The sequence below is a fragment of the Aotus nancymaae genome, unplaced genomic scaffold, assembly GCF_030222135.1.
Source record: "Aotus nancymaae isolate 86718 unplaced genomic scaffold, 86718_ANA_hifiasm-v0.15.2.pri h1tg000003l, whole genome shotgun sequence".
In the NCBI taxonomy this organism is placed as follows: Eukaryota; Metazoa; Chordata; class Mammalia; order Primates; family Aotidae; genus Aotus; species Aotus nancymaae.
Genome location: NW_026988414.1, coordinates 40994829 through 41006260, shown reverse-complemented (window position 1 = coordinate 41006260; position 11432 = coordinate 40994829). Strand labels below are relative to the sequence as shown.

Genomic DNA, 11432 nt, shown 5'->3' with positions numbered 1-11432 from the left:
TGTAGTCATCTATATATAAATGGTAACACTCACTTTAGTGGGAAGGCAGAGGAGGTGGCCAGAGTGCCTGAAGCAGAGGAACAGTGGGAGGCAAGGAAGCTGATCAACAAATAGGGGGAAATGATGCAAAGGTAAGACACGAGGCTGAATGATTGCATGAGGGAGGCAGCTTAGGTGACTACATATATGTTTATATATATAGTTGGACTATATATGTATATAAATGACTGCATATATGTTTATACATATAGTTGGACTTTGTATATAGTCCAACTAATATATATATACACACACATATATAATTGGACTACATATACATTTACATATATATATAAAGTTGGACTAATATATGTTTTTTTTTCAGTATCACTTATTGATGTGAACAATCTCTTTCACTTTAGCATATGAAAATCTTTTACTTTATCTTTATACTCATTGGTATTTTACTGTGGTGTTTTGATTCAGTATAGTAACTATTAATCATTGCTACCATGTTGACCAGAATACCTTTTTTGTTTGAACTAAATAACACATGGAGAGTAAAATGCATTTGAGCATAGTTTTTAATCTTTATATTTTCTACTGTAAATAAGATTATTTGAATTTGTGGCATAGTTCTCCATGGAATTATAATAATTTTTCAAAATCTCTGTGGTAAACACTTTCTATTTGATTTAAGACAATTAATGGATACATAAATAGGATATAAGAAATCATCTAAAAGCTATTCACATTGAATTACTGTCTTGTATAAATACTTCTTGATATAGACACCCATTAATGACATTCCTCTTTCCTCAAGCACCTGTTCCTGGTAAAAACAAGGGCAATATTGATTTGCTGCAATTTATCTTCTCCCAGGATTTTTGTCTTGACAGTCTGAGAAGATTAATTGGAATTAATGGCATTTGCACAGCTAATTAAAGTCACTCTTCCTAAAGTCAAATCGATTCCTTTAATCAGAAGAGTGACAAAGCTTTGCTTACTTGTTATAGTCTGCATGTAAATGTTCCCTGGATAAATCAGAATCTCTGAAAACTTTAGGCAATGAATACAGTAACTATTTGGGTTGGCCAGGAACTTCTCTCACACCTAGTAATTTACAAAATGTCATGTATGCCACTTATACATATAGTATGCATGTTTTAAATTAAGTACAATAAAATAAAATTTACATGTATGTGTAAATACATAGTTTATCTTTAAAGATACCTACATGTATAAATCCTCAGGATAATTTTTAGGTAAATTTATTAACACATTGTCATGCTGCTGATAAAGACATACCTGAGAATGGGCAATTTATAAAGAATAAGAGGTTTAATGGACTCACAGTTCCACATGGCTGGGGAGGCCTCACAATCATGGTGTAAGGCAAAGGAGGAGCAAAGTCACATCTTACATGGCAGCAGGCAAGAGAGCTTGTGTAGGGGAACTCCCTTTTATAAAACCATCAGATCTCGTGAGACTTTTTCACTATCAGGAGAACAACACGAGAAAGACCTACCTCCATGACTGAATTACCTCCCACTGTTTCTCTCCCACAACACGTGGGAATTATGGGAGCTACAATTCAAGATGAGGTTTGGATGGGGACACCACCAAACCTCACATAATGCAAGGGGAAACAGAATTAGTAATTATTGTTTAGGCAGATACATCAAAATTTTGTCTAAGTTGCTGTTTACTGTCAGTGCAACACAAGTGTAGCATTAAATACAAGAGTGGGGCAGTGAGAAAGAGGACCTGTGCATTTCTTTCTTCATTATTTTAGAAATAATATATTTTAGACAAGAAGGGAGAGTAAGGAACACATACAAAATAAAGCAGGATAGTATGTAGGATGAGCTAAAGACAATTTGTAATATAAGTGACACTAAGATTTGCTCTGTGACAGTGTAAACATCAAACACCTATCAATGTCCCTGGCTATGTTTTTGTTTTGGATACCTCTTGGGCACAGCTTAATAGTCTTTTGGTCTGTCCACTTAGCCCAGTCATTGCTGTAATGTTCTCAGTGGGCTTCAGTCTTTTTTAGTACTAAGCAGCTAGCCTCGTATTTATGAAGCCTCTTTTCCTTCCAGAGCTGTCCGTGATTCGGACAATGAACACATGCATTCATGTATGTACAAACTCAAAATTCAGGGAACTAATATGCCATCAGCAACCCAAAAAATGCAATGGCAAGGGTAGGAAATGATAGATGAATCTGTAACATATTCTATAGGCTCCCAAGAAAGGGGCCTTATTACATCAAACACTTTAGTCACAGATATAGCCAGTTCATGAAAACCTTTGTGTATTGGCTTACTTGCCTTTCTTGCCTTCATCTTTCCAGCATTTTAGTTCTGCACTCTTGCTCTCTGGGGCTACTTTTCAATTAACTTATATCTCTAAACAGAATTTTTTTTTTTTTTTTTTGAGACAAAGTGTTATTCTGTCACTCAGGCTGGAGTGCAATGGTTCGCCCTGGGCTCACTGCAACCTCTGCCTCCTGGGATCAGTTGATTCTTGTGCCTCAGCCTCTTGAGTGGTGGGATTACAGACACCACCACACCCAGCTAATTTTTTTCTTCTTTTGTATTTTTAGTAATGATGGGGTTTCGCCATGGCTAGGCTGGTCTTGAACTCAAGTGACTCACCTGCCTTAGCCTCCCAAAGTCCTGGGATTACAGGTGTGGGACACCACACCCATCCCACAGCCCTTATTTTATATTCTATGCCCAGGGAATATAGGCTGTGATAGTTGTGATATATGCACATGATGCTGTAATATGGCAATAAACATAAAATTTCTGTAATAAATAGTGTGAAGTAAAAGCATAAGAACTAATCAAGAAAATAATCCAAGATTTTAATACTACACATAACCACTAATATAGTTTGAAATTTGTCCTGCAAGTTTTATGTGTTGAAAATTTATTCCCCAAATTCATATATTTATAATATGTAGAGGTTGGGCCTTTGAGAGGTAATTAAGATTAGATAAAGTCATCAGGGTGGGGCTCCATGATAGTGATGGTGGCCTTGTAGGAAGAGGAAGAAAGACTTGAGCACATATACTCTTGTTCTCTCTTGCCATATAATGTCCTCTGTCATGTTATAATGCAGCAAAAAGGCTCTTCTTAGATGCCAGTGCCATATTCTTGGACTTCTCAGCCTCCAGAACCATGAACTAAATAAACTTTCATTGTTTGTAAATGTCTACAGTATTTTATCATAGCAACAGAAAATGAACTAAGACAACTGCTTTTTTTTTTTTTTTTGAGATGAGGAGAGGTCATCCCAACACATGGTATATGAAAATGAATACATTGGCCTTTGAGAATTTGTTCATTTTCATGCATTAATTTGGAACAATTCGGTCAATTGATGGTGACAGTACCCTTGGTACATACTTTTGATTGATTAATGATGATGAGAGATGCATTAATCAACTTGGAATCAGTTGATCTCCATTTACTGAGCCATCACTAATATGTAGATAATATAGTTTTAAAATATGTCTTATGGCATTTCTGGGATTCAGGTTAATTTCATTACAAAGTGACCTACACATAGAGTAAATATATACAAACTTATAGCTAAGTGTCTAGTATGTAGAAGACATACCTAATAAATGCTTAAGTAAATATTTAAGCCTATATATTATCAAGTATTCATAATAACTATATCCTACTATGTTGTTATTCCAAGTGCCTCAGCCCAGTAGATTGTATTTCAACAATCCAGTTAAGTTTACAAAGTTTTGTAGCCCCTTGTTCTGATATTACCTCTTCTAGCTAAAATGAGCAACCACAGATTTAGAGACTTAATTTTCTCTCCTGTAAAGAATGAGAAGTCTATTGGTTATTAAATTAAAGCCCTAACTTTCTAAACCAGAATTATTAGAAAAAGTTGCTGTTCTTTCTCCCCAAAGGGGCAAATCTAAAAAATAAAATCTAAAATAGCAGCCAATATCAGAATTTTTTAGAAATTAGCAAAGAAACATCATTCCTCCTCTGAGTTTATACTTTGAGTTTGCAGTATTGCAGATAATTTTTGTAAGTTATCTGAGCTGTGAGAAGAATATGTCAATGCCAATTGAGAAAGAAAAAATTAAAAACAACAATAAAACTAAACTAAAAAATCCTCTTGATATACTATATTAATTAAAACTATCATGGAAAGAGAGTAATGTCTAGAGATTTTGGGGGGAATTAATACAGGTAGAGTGGAGTGCCTACTAAGGTATACCTTTAAGTTGTGTCTAACTATTTCCTTATCTATGGCTTCCCAAATAATTTGTCAAGGCTTCCCAGGGCTGACTTCTATAAATAATAGAAATTTTCAAATAGGAGGGAACATAAGAGGCTTTTTTGTTAGTGATGTAAATAAGTCTCCTCTAAAACTCATGTTGAAAAGTAATTGCCATTGTAACAGTACTAAGAGGTGGGCCCCTTGGGAGGTGATTAGGACATGAGGGCTCTGCCTGCACGGGTGGGATTAGTGCTCTTATGAAATGGTGAGCTCAATGTTCTTTTGCCTCTTTTGCCCTTCTACTGTCTGCCCTGTGATGGTGCTGCAAGAGGGCCCTTGCAAGATACTGGCACCTTGATCTTAGATGTTCCAGCCACCAGAACTGTGTAAAGATAAATTTCTATTCTTTATAAATTATCTAGTCTTGGGGATTCTGTTAGAGTAGCACAAAGGGACTAAGACAAAGGACCTCATTTTTTCCACTGGAAGTCAATAAAGGCTTTTTTTCTTAATAGCTTACATTTAATACTTAGCTTTGAACATGACATGTATCATTTTGCTTAGGGATACCAGGGTATTTCTGTTAGAAAACTTGGTTGAGAAAACATATCCCTTCTGTGTCCAGATTCAGAGATAGCAAATTTTATTGGGACATCAAGACCCATGATTGGGAAATAAAAACAAAGCCTCTCCAAAACAATTTTCCATGACTCTCTGTGATTTGGGTTCTAGGACCACATTAATAAGAAAGGAAGAGGAGAAAAAATATTATGTGTTTTTAAGAGGTGGTTGGTAAAACCTGTTGCAGTATAATTGAATCCTAGAACGTGACTTCGTGAGTGAGTTTAAAGTTATTACTTTATAAGGGAGGCCTATGAAGTTAGGAATAAAGCCCTTTTAACTAAATAAAGCTGTGAATATGTTTGTTCTCCCTTAAAAATAATTATGATCGGGGAGGAATCTGTATTCACACCAGTGGCAGCATTAGGGGAAGAGAGTTTATCTAGTCACATTTTCATCCATAGCTCTCTCCTAACTAGAAATAATGTTTTCCCAAGGGATATAGCAAGTATCTACAGAAATTGCTTCTTCACTGCAGAGTCTGAGAGTGCAGAGTGGTGAAGGTAATAGAGTTGAGTGTGGGTAATGTGACATATTCTTGCAAAGGGCCTTGGACTCCTTTGGTGAAGGAACTTCATTGAGCATTACACTGAAAGTGATGTCAAATTTTTTTGGAGAAACTTTCTGAAGCCTCAGCAGGAGGGTGTGAATATAATTATGCCCTCCCTCCACACTGCATTACTAGCTACTAGACACAGTTGCCACTGGATAAGCAATTAGTTGCTGGGAACAACTAGTTCTTCAACCTGGAATGACTGGCATGAAAATTCTCAACTGGCTTCAGCACAGCATCATAGGAAAGAGTGAGACATATTTCTTCCTCATCTTTTAGCATGAGTCAGCTCAACCCAGCTTGTATATTTGTGGCAAGAGTGAGGATTGTAGCAAGAGAGTGAGTATTAGACCAAAACTGTGCCTATTCTAGGCATGCTAACATAGGCTCTGCATTTTGTGATATCACCAAAGACATTATTTGCCTTCAGATTATGCTGTTACCTGCTCCAGTTGCATAAATAAGGCAGCTAGAAGAGGCCTGGAACATAGTCATTGCTTACCAATTGTTCGCTGCTGTTGAGGGCTGATCACCATTATCTGCTGAATAAAAGTTCTCCTCTTGTTGCCTAGAAATGAGCCGAGAGTTGCCAATCCCTCTTCCTTCCACATTTGGAAGGGGAAGTACATGAGCTGAGCTCCTGCAACATCACCAGGAGGTGGGAAACTGGTGTTTTTCAGCATTCCTCTGGACATCTGACATTTCTAAACCCAGAGGATTTGATGCTCAAACACAGAATGTTGATATTAGCTTGCAAGGCTACACCTACATGTATTTTATACAGAGAGAACTCAGGAGGATATTTGGTTCTAGAACTTGTTGTATAGTCAGCTACATGTTGCCCAATCATGTCACTTCTCAGAAGAGGATTGAGGACTCATGTAACATGAATATCTTATATCTATTGAGTCAAACTTGTAGCTGGGAAGGTTTACTAATATTTTCAGCAAGCCTTTTTGTCAGTAGTTACCATTTTCATTAATATAAGACATATATGTCTAAAGAGTAATTATTTTAGTAGTAATAATGATTACCAACATTCATGTATTTTATTAGCATATATTGATGTTTGGTTTCACATTTGAGAAGGAGGTGCCTAGAATGGCAGTTTTAGCTAAATATTGCTTAAGTATAAGTGGCACAGAGGCTGAACACTTAGGTCTTGGCAAGTTTGTTTATAAACCAATATATTATTTCAAAAAGCAGTGGAACAGAAAAAAAACATGATGTTCTCATGAATTAAAAAAATGACTTAGGACTGACAAAGGGGAAAGGGAGAAATTATCTCTGTTTCCAGATTCAAAGGTAATAACAAAAAGGTAAGACAAACTTAAAACGTCTTAAGCCACAGTGCAGAAAGCCACATGGTATTATGAGCATAATTCAGCAAACATGGAATGAACGCTTATGCACATGGAAAATATTAGAGTATCAATCAGATGCATCATACTGCCTGACTATAAAATGTATTCTAAGGCTATCATAACCAAAACAGTATGATATTGGCATGAAAATAGACACATAGATCAATGGAACAGAATAGGGAATCCAGAAATAAATCCACGTACTTACAGCAAACTGATTTTGTAAAAAGACACCAAGGATGTACACTGGAGAAAGAACACACTATTCAATAAATCATGCTTGGAAATTTAGATCTCCATATGCAGACAAATGAACATGTACTCCTGTCTCTCTCACCATTACGAGAATGAACTCAAGATGATTAGAGACTTAAACATAAGACCTCAAACTTTAGAACTACTTGAAGAAAATACAGGGGAAACATATCAGTATATTGGTCTAGGCAAGACTTTATGGCTATGACACCAAAATAGGCAATAAAAACAAAGCAAAAATAGATAAACAAAACTATAGTAAACTAAAATCTTCTGCACAGAAAAGAAAACAATTAATAAAGAGACAACTTGTTAATTGGGAGAAAATATCTGCAAACTATTCATTGACAAGGGACTAATATCAAGAATATACAAGAAACTGAAACAACTCAACAGTAAGAAAACAAATAATCCCAACCACAAAGGGGCTGAGTGTGGTAACTAACATCTGAAATCCCAGCACTTTGGGAGGCTGAGGCAAGTGGATCATTTGAGGTCAGGAGTTCGAGACCAGCCTGGCCAACATGGCGAAACTCATCTCTACTAAAAATACAAAAACTAGCCAGGCAAAGTGGCATGCACCTGTAATCCCAGCTACTTGGGAGGCTGAGTGAGGCAGTAGAATTGCCTGAACCAGTAGATGGAGGTTGCAGTGAGCCAAGATTATGCTACTGCACTCCAGCCTGAGCAACAGAGCAAGGCTCCATCTCCAAAAAAAAAAAAAAGAAGAAGAAGAAAAGAAAAAGAAAATGGGCAAAGGATGTGAATAGACATTTCTCAGAAAAAAAGGCATGCAAGTGGCCAATCGATATATGAAAATATTTTCAGCATCACTAACCATCAGGGAAATGTCAATCAAAACCACAATAAGATATCATCACACCCAGTTAGCATGGCTATTATCAAAGGATAAAATATAACAGATGCTGATGAGGATGTTGGGGTTCTATACCATTGGTGGCAATGTAAATTAGTATAGCCATCTGAAAAATATGGTGATTTCTCCCAAAACTAAAAATATAAATACCTTACATTCCAGTAATCCCACTGCTAGATATTTACCCAAAGGAAAAGAATTCAGTACATCACAAGGATACCTGCACCCCCATGATTACTGTAGCACTATTCACAATAGCAAATATATGGAATCAATTGGTGTCCATCAACAGATGAATGAATACAGAAAATGTGGTATGTATACACAATGGAATATTACTTGGCCATAAAAAAGAATGAAACCGTGTCATTTACAGCAACATGAGTGGAACTGGAGGTCACTAAGTTAAGTAAATTAAGCCAGGCACCGAAAGACAAATATCACACATATTAAGATGCATGAGCTACAAAATTTGATCTCATGGAAGTAGAGAGGAGAATGATGGACACCAGAGGCTGATAAGGCTGTATAGATAGGGGTGGGAGGATGAAGAGAGGTTGATTAATAGATACTAACATAGAGATAGCTAGAAGAAATAAGTTCTTAGGTTTGATAATGGAGTAGGGTGAGTATAGTTAACAACAATATATTATATATTTCAAAATAGTTAGAAAAGAGGACTTGAAGTATTCCCAAAACATATAAATGATAAACACTTGAGGTGATGGATACCCTAAATAACAAATATCATGTTATTTGTATATATTGAGTATACATACTACATTCTATGCATGTGAGAAAATATCACATGTACTCCAGAAATATGTACAAATATTATATATCAATAAAATAAATTAACTTCCAACCAGAGCTGGATTATTAAAATGAGTTATTGATGACTTTTACCCTTCAAATAATTTGCATTTTGAAAAAGAAAAAAGACATTGTATAATGCATTTTATTTATTTTTGATATTCATATTCCTATAATAGAGAGATGATTTCCAGAATTAGAAAGTCTTCAAACCTTTCAACTAGCATATCTTTTATGACAATTATTATTATGATTATTATTTTTGATACAAGGTCTCACACTATCATCCCAGCTGAAATGCAGTGGCAAGATCATGGTTTCTTGCAGCCATAACCTCCTGGGTTAATCCTCCTGCCTCAGTCTCCCAAGTAGTTGAGACTACACATATGTGCCACCCATGCTCAACTAATTATTATTATCATTATTTTTTATAACTCAGTCTCCATAGAGACTGTCAAAAATTGTCAATGCCGACTATAGTTCAAGTTGTCATGGCGGGGTATTGGGAAAAGTTTTCAATTAGCAATAATCGCGCCTCGGATAAACCTCATTGGCTACGATACTGCCACTATGCAAAGCTAATTATTTTATTTTAACTTTTGTAGAGATGGACTCTTTCTTGGGTTGCCCAGGCTGGTCTCAAAGTCCTGGCCTCAGGTGATCCTCCTGCGTTGGCGTTCCAAAATGCTGGGATTGTAGGCATGAGCCACTATGCCTGGAGCAATTAATTATTAAAAATAGACATGTGGATAAAAAGTGAATTTAACACATTCTTTTTTATAGCTAGGTCCAGTAGTGAAATAAAACATATTCTATCCCAATGAGAATTATTTTATTTTCCCTTTTAGTTATGGACACCCAAAATTACAGAATTCTTAAGGACACGGTTTGAAGAATTATCACAGAGTAAATATATACATACAATGACTTTCATATTTTTAACAGTAGCCCAAAAGCTGTCTCTGTGTCTCTGCCAAATCTCTACCTCCTACATATTATTTAAAAGAAACCGCTATCTTAACTACTTAGAGATTAATTTAGCTTGATTTTTTTGAAATTATGCATATAGAATCATATGACATATATTCTATTATAACTGGGTTTGTTGCTAAAATTATGATTGTGATTCATCCATATTTTTGGATGTATAGTTTAATTTTATTGCTTATGGCATATTATAATATGAAAATATCAGAATTAATTTATAAATTCTAATGTTGATAGACAATGTTTATAGTTGGTTTTGATGGTGATAAAATATCATAAATATTTTTATGTATGTTACAAATCTTTTTGAAGGCAGCTATGCTCACCACTATACCACCAACACTGTACTGTTACATTACTTTTGTTATGGATATTCATGAAAATTAGTTGTGTCTAAAATTTAATCTGCAGGACACTGGGTTTGATAGTAGATAATGCCAAAGACCTTTCCAAATATTTGTACCAATTTACATCTCCATTAGCAATGTAAGAGAATTCCCATTGCCTATCTCCTTATCAGTCATTGTCTTAGACTGCTCTGGCTACTATAACAAAGTACCATAAACCGGATGGCTTACATGCAACAATAGTTTATTCTTCCACTTCTGGAGGCTGGGAAATCCAGATTAAGGTGTCAGCAATTCACTGTCTTGGGAAGGCCTGCTTACAGGTTTATTGATATCTGTATCTGTATCCTAACATGGCAGAAGAAGGGCAAATGCACTTTCTAGGGGCTCTTTTAGAAGGACGCTAACTCACTCATGACCACTCTGCCCTCATGACCTATAAACCTCCCAAAGGCCCTACTTCCTATACCATTACCTTTGGGGTTAGAATTTTAATATATAAATTTGGGGGTACACAAACATTCAGAACATAGCAGTCATTTTAATTTATCCTGTTCTTTTTTTTATTTATAACATCATTTCTTTGTAATTTTTTCTTTTCATTTTCTTGATTATTAATGAATATGCACATATCATTATGTATGTATTGAAGCTATAGACAGTTGTTTTGATGATATGATTAGCATGTTCCTGCTTTGGTATAATTTTTTTTGCCTTCATTTTGTTTGTTGATTTATAGTGCTTTATGTTTGGGATATGAAATAATTTTCATTTATCTGTGTGGAAAGTAGTCCTTTTTCCATTCCATGTAGTTTGTATTGTCCTCCTTTAATTATGCCATTTGACCAATAGAAGATTGTATTGTTAACATTTTCAATTTTATATTTTTAATTTATTTACTGTTTTTTTAATGCTGTTTAGGAAATATTCCCTTACCCCAAAGACTGACAGAAGATCATTAGGATCTGTGTATACTACCCAAATGTTAAAAGATGGGACATGTCAAAGAAAGTTTGAGAGACAGTTCAAGATGGGTGACTGGCAAGCATAAGACAGCTATAATAGTAACACTTTTATACTGTTGGTGGGAGTGTAAATTAGTTCAACAATTGTGGAAAAGAGTGTGGCAATTCCTCAATAATCTAGAAATAGAAATACCATTTGACCCAGCAATCTCATTACCCAAGGGTTTATAAATCACTCTACTATAAAGACACATGCACATGTATGTTCACTGCAGCACTGTTCACAATAGCAAAGACTTGGTACCAACCCAAATGCCCATCAATGATAGACTGGATAAAGAAAATGTGGCACATATACACCATGCAATACTATGCAGTCATAAAAAGGATGAGTTCATGTCATTTGCAGGG

The 11432-nt window shown here is 35.4% G+C and overlaps 1 non-coding gene across 1 annotated transcript; it reads right to left on the bottom strand.

Moving 5' to 3' along the window:
- Nucleotides 1-9161: 9161 nt before the first annotated feature.
- Nucleotides 9162-9302, bottom strand: LOC135277487 (U4 spliceosomal RNA). The gene has a single exon (XR_010345089.1). It is a non-coding gene; the product is annotated as a U4 spliceosomal RNA (small nuclear RNA).
- Nucleotides 9303-11432: the final 2130 nt, after the last annotated feature.